This window comes from Lycium ferocissimum, unplaced genomic scaffold (assembly GCF_029784015.1).
Source record: "Lycium ferocissimum isolate CSIRO_LF1 unplaced genomic scaffold, AGI_CSIRO_Lferr_CH_V1 ctg12112, whole genome shotgun sequence".
NCBI classification, from domain to species: domain Eukaryota; kingdom Viridiplantae; phylum Streptophyta; class Magnoliopsida; order Solanales; family Solanaceae; genus Lycium; species Lycium ferocissimum.
The window spans coordinates 15,507-23,955 of NW_026714192.1; the positions used below are offsets into that span (position 1 = coordinate 15,507).

Genomic DNA, 8,449 nt, shown 5'->3' on the forward strand with positions numbered 1-8,449 from the left:
TAGCGTATTTTTATATGTGTGTACATATCTGGTTTGTGTACGGGAGGCCTTGGATTAATGTCGGGATTTCGGGAAACACTTATGAAAAACCAGATTTCTAGTGTTACTGCCACGGTGGGCTTGGTGCCGCTATAGCGGGACCGCCATGGCGGGGTTTTGACTGCCATTTTCGTGGCATAGACTCTCTTTGATTTTACCATGACGGATGATCTGACCGTCATAGGGGGACAGCTATGGCGTGGTCCTGGCCGCCACAGTGAGGGATGGATTTTAATGATTTCCGCTATAGCGGAAGGCCTAACCGCTACGGCGGGATCGCCATAGCGATCCTGGTGACCATTGTAGCAGATCGACGGGATCAGAAACTCATTTTATATTCCTAAGTTTGAACCATTAGTCCAACACTTCTAAAGCCTAATTCTAAGAGCTTAGGAAGGTGATTATTGAAGAGTCTTGGTCGAATCATCTTTGAGGTTAAGTTCTAAATTATTATCTTGCTTATATACCTTCCTTCCTTGAGTTTCCATGGTGGTTTAAGGTCCTAGAGTGTTGGGTGTTGAGACTTAGGCTCATAATCATGAAACACTTAGTAGAAATTATTTATTGTTGATTAACTTACTATCTATATTATCTAGAAGTGTAGATTAACACATTCTAGGGTGGAATTGTTCTATAGTTCCAGAAGCTAATTATGAGACTTAGGGTGTCACCCAATTTTGGGGGTTTTGACTAATTTATAGAATTGAAGGGTCTAAAGTGATTAGAAACCTATGAAGTTGAGTATTATGATTATTGGGACTAAGGGTAGGGTAATTTCACGCTTAGTTTCCGATTTTACCCATATGATTCGTTAGGGGTATTTTGGGTATTCTTCTCCAAATTCATTCTTTTTCCAATTAGATGGTCTATTACTTACTTAGCATTGCTATTGCTAGACTTTGAGCGTTCTAAGACATTACGCTAAGGGAAAGCTCAGGTGGAGTAGCTCATTCCAGTTCTGCAATCGAGGTAGGTTATGGTTTACTTGAGTTAGACTTTGATTAGTACATTGTATATATAGTAGAATTGATGGGAGAAAGCATGATTAGGTCTTCAGACAACATTTGGTTGGGTATTACCTAGGTTGGTATGAAGTCTGATTGTGTGGGCTTGTCGCCATTACTTTATGTATTGAACCATGAGGTGTACTTGTTGTGTTTTGGAAGGAAAGGGGTGATATATACTCTTTGCGATGATTGAGATAGCTCGTATGATTCATGCTATTGTTGAGTTGATTTATCTGAGTCTTGTTGTGACTTATGGCATTATGACTTGTACTTCATTGACATTGATATTATTGATTGATCCTGCTTATATTGGTGTGGTGCTTTATATTGTATTCTAAACTTGAACCATATCTTGAGACTCATCTTGTGTACGGATATATATATATAAGGCACATTTGACAGGGGGTGAGGATGTGGCCTAGTTATGGGCTCATGATCCGAGGTCAGTTTCAGAGCAAGTGGTATATGAACACCATGGGTCTCCCGCAGGTCATTACTATTGCACGAACAAGGCCTTTAGCATCTGTATACAGTTGAGATACTTATCATTGGTTGCATTGCATTGGACATCATCCTTTCTTGTGATTCGTTGTTGAATGGTTGTTGTTGTTGTTGTGCCTATCATTCTATCTTGCTAGTTGTATGAATGTATGCATGATACTAATCTTAGTCAGCCTATGTTATCTATCGGTACATAGTGTTTGTACTGATACTATCTTGCTGCATCCTTTTTGAGTTCAAATTGTGCTTCAGAGTCGTCTTCTAGACCTCGCATATAGCCTGAGACTACTTCCTGACCAGATTCGAGGGTGAGCTTCTAACCATGCCATGCCTCCTGGAGATCTCTCCTATTTGATGTCTATCCTATTTCCAGACATTATTGTTGTATTCAGATGCTTATGTATTTCTTAGACAGTACTTATGGTTAGAGTCCTTGAACGATGACTTTCATTATTTGGGGTTGTAATTTGTAGTATTCTGCAGTTATTTACTGTATATGGCATGACTTAGACATATTATTATTGATTCTGTTTTTCTTCAAGTTGTATTTGGATAAATGGATGATTAATCGGTTAAAAGGATGGTTCGCCCACCAGAGGCGGGGGGGGGGGGGGGGGGGGGGGTTAGTGTGGGTGCCATCGCGACGGGTTCGGTTGTGACAAAGATGATTTGGTGAGTATCACTTAGTGATTGAATACAATCATTTTTATCTAACACTTAAAACTGTCAAACATATGTTCATTTCTATCCAACACTATACTTGCTCACCCTTTAATTAAATCTCAAAGAATCCATTACATGAAATGCATCAATAAAGAGTAAGCTCCATAAAATATAATATTATGATATTCCAAGAACCTATCAAGAAAGTAGTAGTTCCAGTACAAAACAACAATCGTTGTAGCACCTGTACATTGATTCATTGCGAAAAATAAATACACTACTGCGAAAAATAAACACACTCCAAGCAATGGATCAAGAACATTAGAATAAGGGCTTTCCAAGCAAATTGCTCCAAGATCTCCTTTTGAGTCTGGCTTGTAATTACAATTTTACGTCTCCAATTTTAACATGACAATCACTTAACCACTGTTGAAGAAGAAAATTATTAGAAAATGAATACTGTGTTGATGAAATCTTACGCCACTAATTCAACACCACATTTCCATGTTTTTTTGCTAATTGACAAGTCAATAGCCACTTTAAGCTGGAACTCATAGACAAAATAATTGATTATGTATTTTGGTTATCTAATTTTATCCAATCTAAGATTATAACTTAAGTAAACAGTTAAAAACATATGAGAACGTCCATTATAATTGTCATTGATTGAATCATAGCAACATATACAAATAAGGTATTTTATGTACCCTTAATTATAATTACAAACAAACTTGAAAGTGAAGAAACTAAACATCTCTTCAAAAGTAGATGCATGCCCCGCTTTTATTCTCTCTCTGCAGTACATGTGAACTTTTGACCATGAAACAGTTGAATTCTCTCGTGGAAGACCAACCTAAAGGACTTAAAGCAGACTTTAAACACCAAAATATATAACTACATGTTTGAGAAACCTCGAAAGAAAAAGTAGAAGCACAAAAGGACTCCAAATTAAACACTTGGACTCAAAACAGATGTTAACACATGTAACTATGAATCATTTATGTCTGGCAAGTGCATAATATTTTCAACTGATGAACTAAGCATTATCAGCTGGTGCATCCCATTCTACCTTTCCAGCAATGAAAAAGCTACCAGATAACTCTTAGGGGTCGTTTGGTTGGGAAACAAGTTATCCGAGTATTACTTATACAGGGATTAGTTATTCCACCCTCCCATAGGAATACAATAACACTACAATCCTGGGATAACTGATCCTAGGATTAGTTATACTGAGATTTTATCCCAACCAAACATGGGATAAACTCACCTCAAATTTAATCCCGTAAGTATTTATCCCTTATCCCTTGTACTAAATGAGCCCTTAATTCTCAAAAAGACTCCAAGACAACTTTTATAATTAGCAATTCAATCTCTTACTTGTGCTGCAATCATTCTCCACTAGATGATGCTCAACATAAATACATAATCCACATGTTCCAATGAAGATGAATGATTTGGCCACTTCTAATTTATAGCCCATTTTCCTAAACTCCTCATTTCCTTTTTTGCCTTACATCCATCTCAGACCCGAAATACAAAAGAAAATGGAGAGAGAGAGAGTTACAATAGCACTCTCATCTACATATATAAGTGATAGAGCTTCCAAAAAAGAAATGGAAAAAAAAAATCTTAAAATCATAAGCTAGTTTATTCCTCTTTCACCACTGAAGAAGAAACTTGTCAACACCAATCAAAAGCCCCAGAGTGGGAATAGCAACAATATAGTATACAGTGACAATCCATGTGATTATGGTGTCCAGTTGTGTGAGATCAAGGAGGAGAGAAAACCAAAAAACTCAAATTGGCAGCTATAACCATTAACCATTGTGTTGATTTCTCTAGATAAATGTCAACATGTTGGATGTTCCTTAGGTCGCAATATTAATCAGCTTACATGTAAGGTATTCTGATAAATTAAATGAATAAGATATGGAATAACCCATTATCTCCTCATATCACCTGAGCTGATTTCAAGACTACTAATTAAATATGCAATAGAATATAGGGGTTGATGCCAATTCATTTGCAGTAAATTAGATGCACATAAAAGGAAAGCAATAGAAGTAATATGGACAGAGGAAGCAACATGGACTTCTAGTGGTATCTTTAGCAAAATTGGCAAACCTGTTATGAAGCTATATATAGAAAGTTCGGGTGGTTCTTATTAGATTGAAACACAATAGAGCACATTGATTTGGCTTCATTAGATAATAGCTTGGTTTTGTTTCTAGCTAAGAAAAGGAGACGTTGGACTGTGCTAGAAACATAATACGTTACATTGAGAGTGGACAATTTGTTGCAAAATTTAAAAGTTGAGGCATGTCATATAATATTTTTTCCATTTTCATCAGTTTTCATTAATGTGGCTCAGTGTACTGCATTCATTATCTGCCACTACATCTCTAGATTTTGATATCCAATTGTTCGAGTTTCAAATGTACAATGAGAGTAGCCACTGTGTTTTCTAGCGAACATGCTTTCTTTTATTCTTTCTTGATCTTTGTGAAATAACTATCTAATACAGGATTACTACATGAATTAACACATAAAGAAAATAATGAAACATACGATCGATGATCATCGATGTTTGGAAGACCGATAGTTAACAACTCAATTTCCTTGTCCTGAAAAATAGAGATCAGATCCTGCGGGATCAATTAATTAAATCCTTCCAAAAATGCATTTATCAGAGGGCAGATAGTAGTCGTCAAACGATTCTCAGCAACCAAGTCAACATACTATTGCTTATTTTCCTCAGCGACTCTGATATTTTATCCACTCGGGATTAGTCCGTTGTCAGCCACCTGCATTACACAAATGGAAACGAGAACCACAGTAACACAAATGCTGAAATTTCAATGGTTGTGTTTTGTACAATTAAACTTGGTCATAATGATTTTTTTACTCTTTTACTATAGACACAACTCCTCACTTCTCCTATTTTTGGGTGACACGCGTGTAAATTTTTGGAATGTGTGTTTTCCACTTCTCCTTCTTAACTCTTCGTTCCTTTCTCCGACTCTTTATCTCTCACTTAAATCTTCATATCTGTTACTAATCTTTTTATTTCAAGTGCTTCTGTTTCTAGTCTCGCTTTTGTTTTTCTTTTTTAAGAAATTCAATTTATGTTCCAGTTTTGCTCTGGTGATGTTCTATTTTTGATTACCAGGTTAATTTCTATAATCCCAGAGAAAACAGAAATTACTGCACTTCAAGCAGTCATTTCAAATTTTTGAAGTGGTTAGGATCAATAGCTTTGATATCATGATATGTCAGAGCTCAAACTATATGCTTGTCGAAGGACCGTGTAAAATGAACATCAAGAAGTTGACCATCATATAGTGCATTTCCAACCTGGGATATTTACATAAAGCACATCAGATATTGTTAAATTGAATGACTCAAGCAAACAGAACCAAGAGGGAAGGTACTCACAACGTCCATGCTAAAAATGTTCTTTCCAAAATTGTGCAAAAGTGGCTTATTTATTATAGATTGTGATCTTTTATTAAGTTTAGGACAAATGTATGGCTGCTTCTTAATTATTAAGCAAGTGGGATACTAACAATTTGACTGTGAAGGTCATGTTCTACTCATTGTATTGACTCTCAGATCCCTGGATATAGAAAACTCAAGAGGACACTCAAAATGATAGATGACTTACTCCTTTTTAAAAATTACTCAGGCATGAAGCAGCAGTTTCTCTTTGAACTAACAAATTTGAGTGCGTCACAGAAGTATAATAAGCTTTATAAGGAATCTTTACCTAAGCTGTTAAGGGAAATGCCATCGCTCTTCGTCCACTACAACATGGGAGCTTCCCGTATTTGGTGAAGCCTCTTTATTCCTTGGAGGTGTATTAATTTATTCTCATTTTTTCCGCTTTTGCAAACGACAATGTACAACTCCGGTAAAGAGGATAAGGTCTACTAGAATGGAGAGAAGAAAAGTGAAGTTCCAGAAATGTTATTGCTCGTGGAAAAGTAGAGACGATGTTTAAACACTACAAATATGTACAACATATATAAGACATAGAGATTATATTACTCTTATGTAACTTAAAGAGTAGTAAATCAATAAATGCATCAAAGTATACCTATATATACACATATGACATTATACACATATGTAACAAGAATGTCTTTGAAAAGGAAGAAAACATTACACTTTCCTAAGCATTCTCAGAAGCTAATGAAGGATTATTAATTGTAAGAGAACTTTGTTTCTCAGGTTGGATGTCGACCTCTGAGAAAAATTGTGCATTATTTGAATCATGTATGAGTTGTCGTTTTTCTTATTCAGCTTTTTTAGCTCGCAACTGCTACAAAAAATGATTTGTTTTCTTTCCAACAATATTTGTGCATATCAACTACGACGTTCGCATATTCCTATCAGTAAGTCATAAGTCTAGAGTCGTTTAACGTCTAGACAATGCAGTGTCTTTGTTCACTGACATTTTGTTTCAAGTATTTTTTTTTGAGATGATTTTTACAATCTGGTTTAATTGTAAAGCTCTATAGATTATTTGTCAATGCTGTCCAGTAAAAATAAGTGATATACCTTCCGGATTGCTTCCTGATAGGGGGATATGTTGTAGAATAAAAAGAGCAATAAAAGATTGTTCAGTTAATTTAGGCATACTATAAAACACTTTTGGTGCATAATTATTCATAATGCATTGTGGAGCAACCAAGTTTAGCAAATTGGGCACAACAAAATAACAATAGAGATCAAACAACCCTTTATTCTTACAAATTTAATTTTCTATAAAGATCCATAAGATAAGGACAAATTTCTTTAGAAGGAAAAAAGGAGACTTAAGAATTAAAATGCTCATTCTTGCATTGTCCATCCGGCATTACCAAAAAAATTTAATATTTAGAAATATAAATTGGAAATACCCATAGTTGCAGTTGTAACATTTCACATATCCTTTATCCAGATGTGAATTTTCATGGCAGGAAAAAAATGGGACATTTAATTAACATAAATTTCAACAGCAGCAACAAAAAATTTAGAAAATTTACCCCAAAAAAATGAAATAAAAATACTACTACTAATTTTGCAGTACTTGTTAGAAACTTGCATATAAATCCAACTATGAATGAGCAAAATTAGGGAAATTTACTACAATGCATGTTGAAAATCCAAGACGAAGCAAATGCAAAAGAACCGATGGCGATTAAAAAACAAAGAAAGTGCATTACCTAAATAAAGATTTTAGGAAAATGTCATTGAAACAGAAAGCTCACACTCGGAAGATGAACACCAGATGAAGAAGCTGATGAAAGTTGAGAAGGGAGAGAGAAGGGAAAAGAGAGAGAAACACTAACACAAAATGGAAAGGAAAAAGATACTTTAAGAAAAATGTTGAGTCTCAATTTCTCCAAGCCGGTACATCGCAACAGGTTTTGACAAGACGAGAGCTCAAAGTGTTACTCATTTATTGAAGTGGGTCATTAATTGTGTTCATTTCACGACCCAATTTCACTAAGTCGCCCGGGCACCTACCCTTCCCACCTCAGTAAGCGAACCCTTATCTCAACAATCTTCAAAGCATGAATAAATAAATAAATAAATAAATGAGCGGAAGAGATAGAAATACATAAGTCTGATATATAAATAGATAAATAATGCGAAAATCCATCAAAACCACCCCAGTATCTGGTCTGACCATACAAGAGCATCTAACTAGAATCTACAAGTTTGGAAGTAATAATAACACATCAATAGTCTCAATATGTCTTAGAATATCAAGTCAAAAATAAATAAAGAAGAATCTCCAGAGCGACGAACGTCCTCGTGCTCACCCTGAAAGACTCGAAACAACAACCTCGAACTGATCACCACGAAAAGAGGTCGAAACCCCCGAAATCCTTCAAAATAACGCAAGTGGTTAGTCAAACACAAAATCGGGGGTACACGGCCCAAAAAATTAGCTAACATATATCAAAGAAATAAAATAAGATAAAGGGGAAATCAAAAACGGGATAATCAAAAAAACCGTCAAATACAAATATCCCAAAGTTTGGGTCAAACCTAACTATCCCGAGTTGGGGCATCCTCATATCGTTATACAAATACTCCAAAAATATCACTGAACCATGTACAATGCAAACAATAATGTAGAGTGTGAAACAATGCTATGCCCCTAAGTATGTGATGGGGGATCCTCTCGGCAGGGATGGGGGGCTCCAAGGGATGTACCCCCCGGTCCCGGGGAAAGACCCCCAAACCCC

The 8,449-nt window shown here is 35.8% G+C and overlaps 1 long non-coding RNA gene across 3 annotated transcripts; it reads right to left on the reverse strand.

Annotated features, from left to right (window-relative positions):
* Positions 1-2,846: 2,846 nt before the first annotated feature.
* LOC132041882 (uncharacterized) lies at positions 2,847-7,597 on the reverse strand. Of its 3 annotated transcripts, XR_009411275.1 has the most exons (3): positions 7,418-7,597; positions 5,977-6,136; positions 2,847-5,564 (listed from the first exon to the last, which is right to left on the reverse strand). It is a non-coding gene; the product is annotated as an uncharacterized LOC132041882 (long non-coding RNA). The 3 variants fall into 3 exon arrangements; XR_009411273.1 differs by having other exon boundaries at positions 2,847-6,136; XR_009411274.1 differs by having other exon boundaries at positions 2,847-6,139.
* Positions 7,598-8,449: the final 852 nt, after the last annotated feature.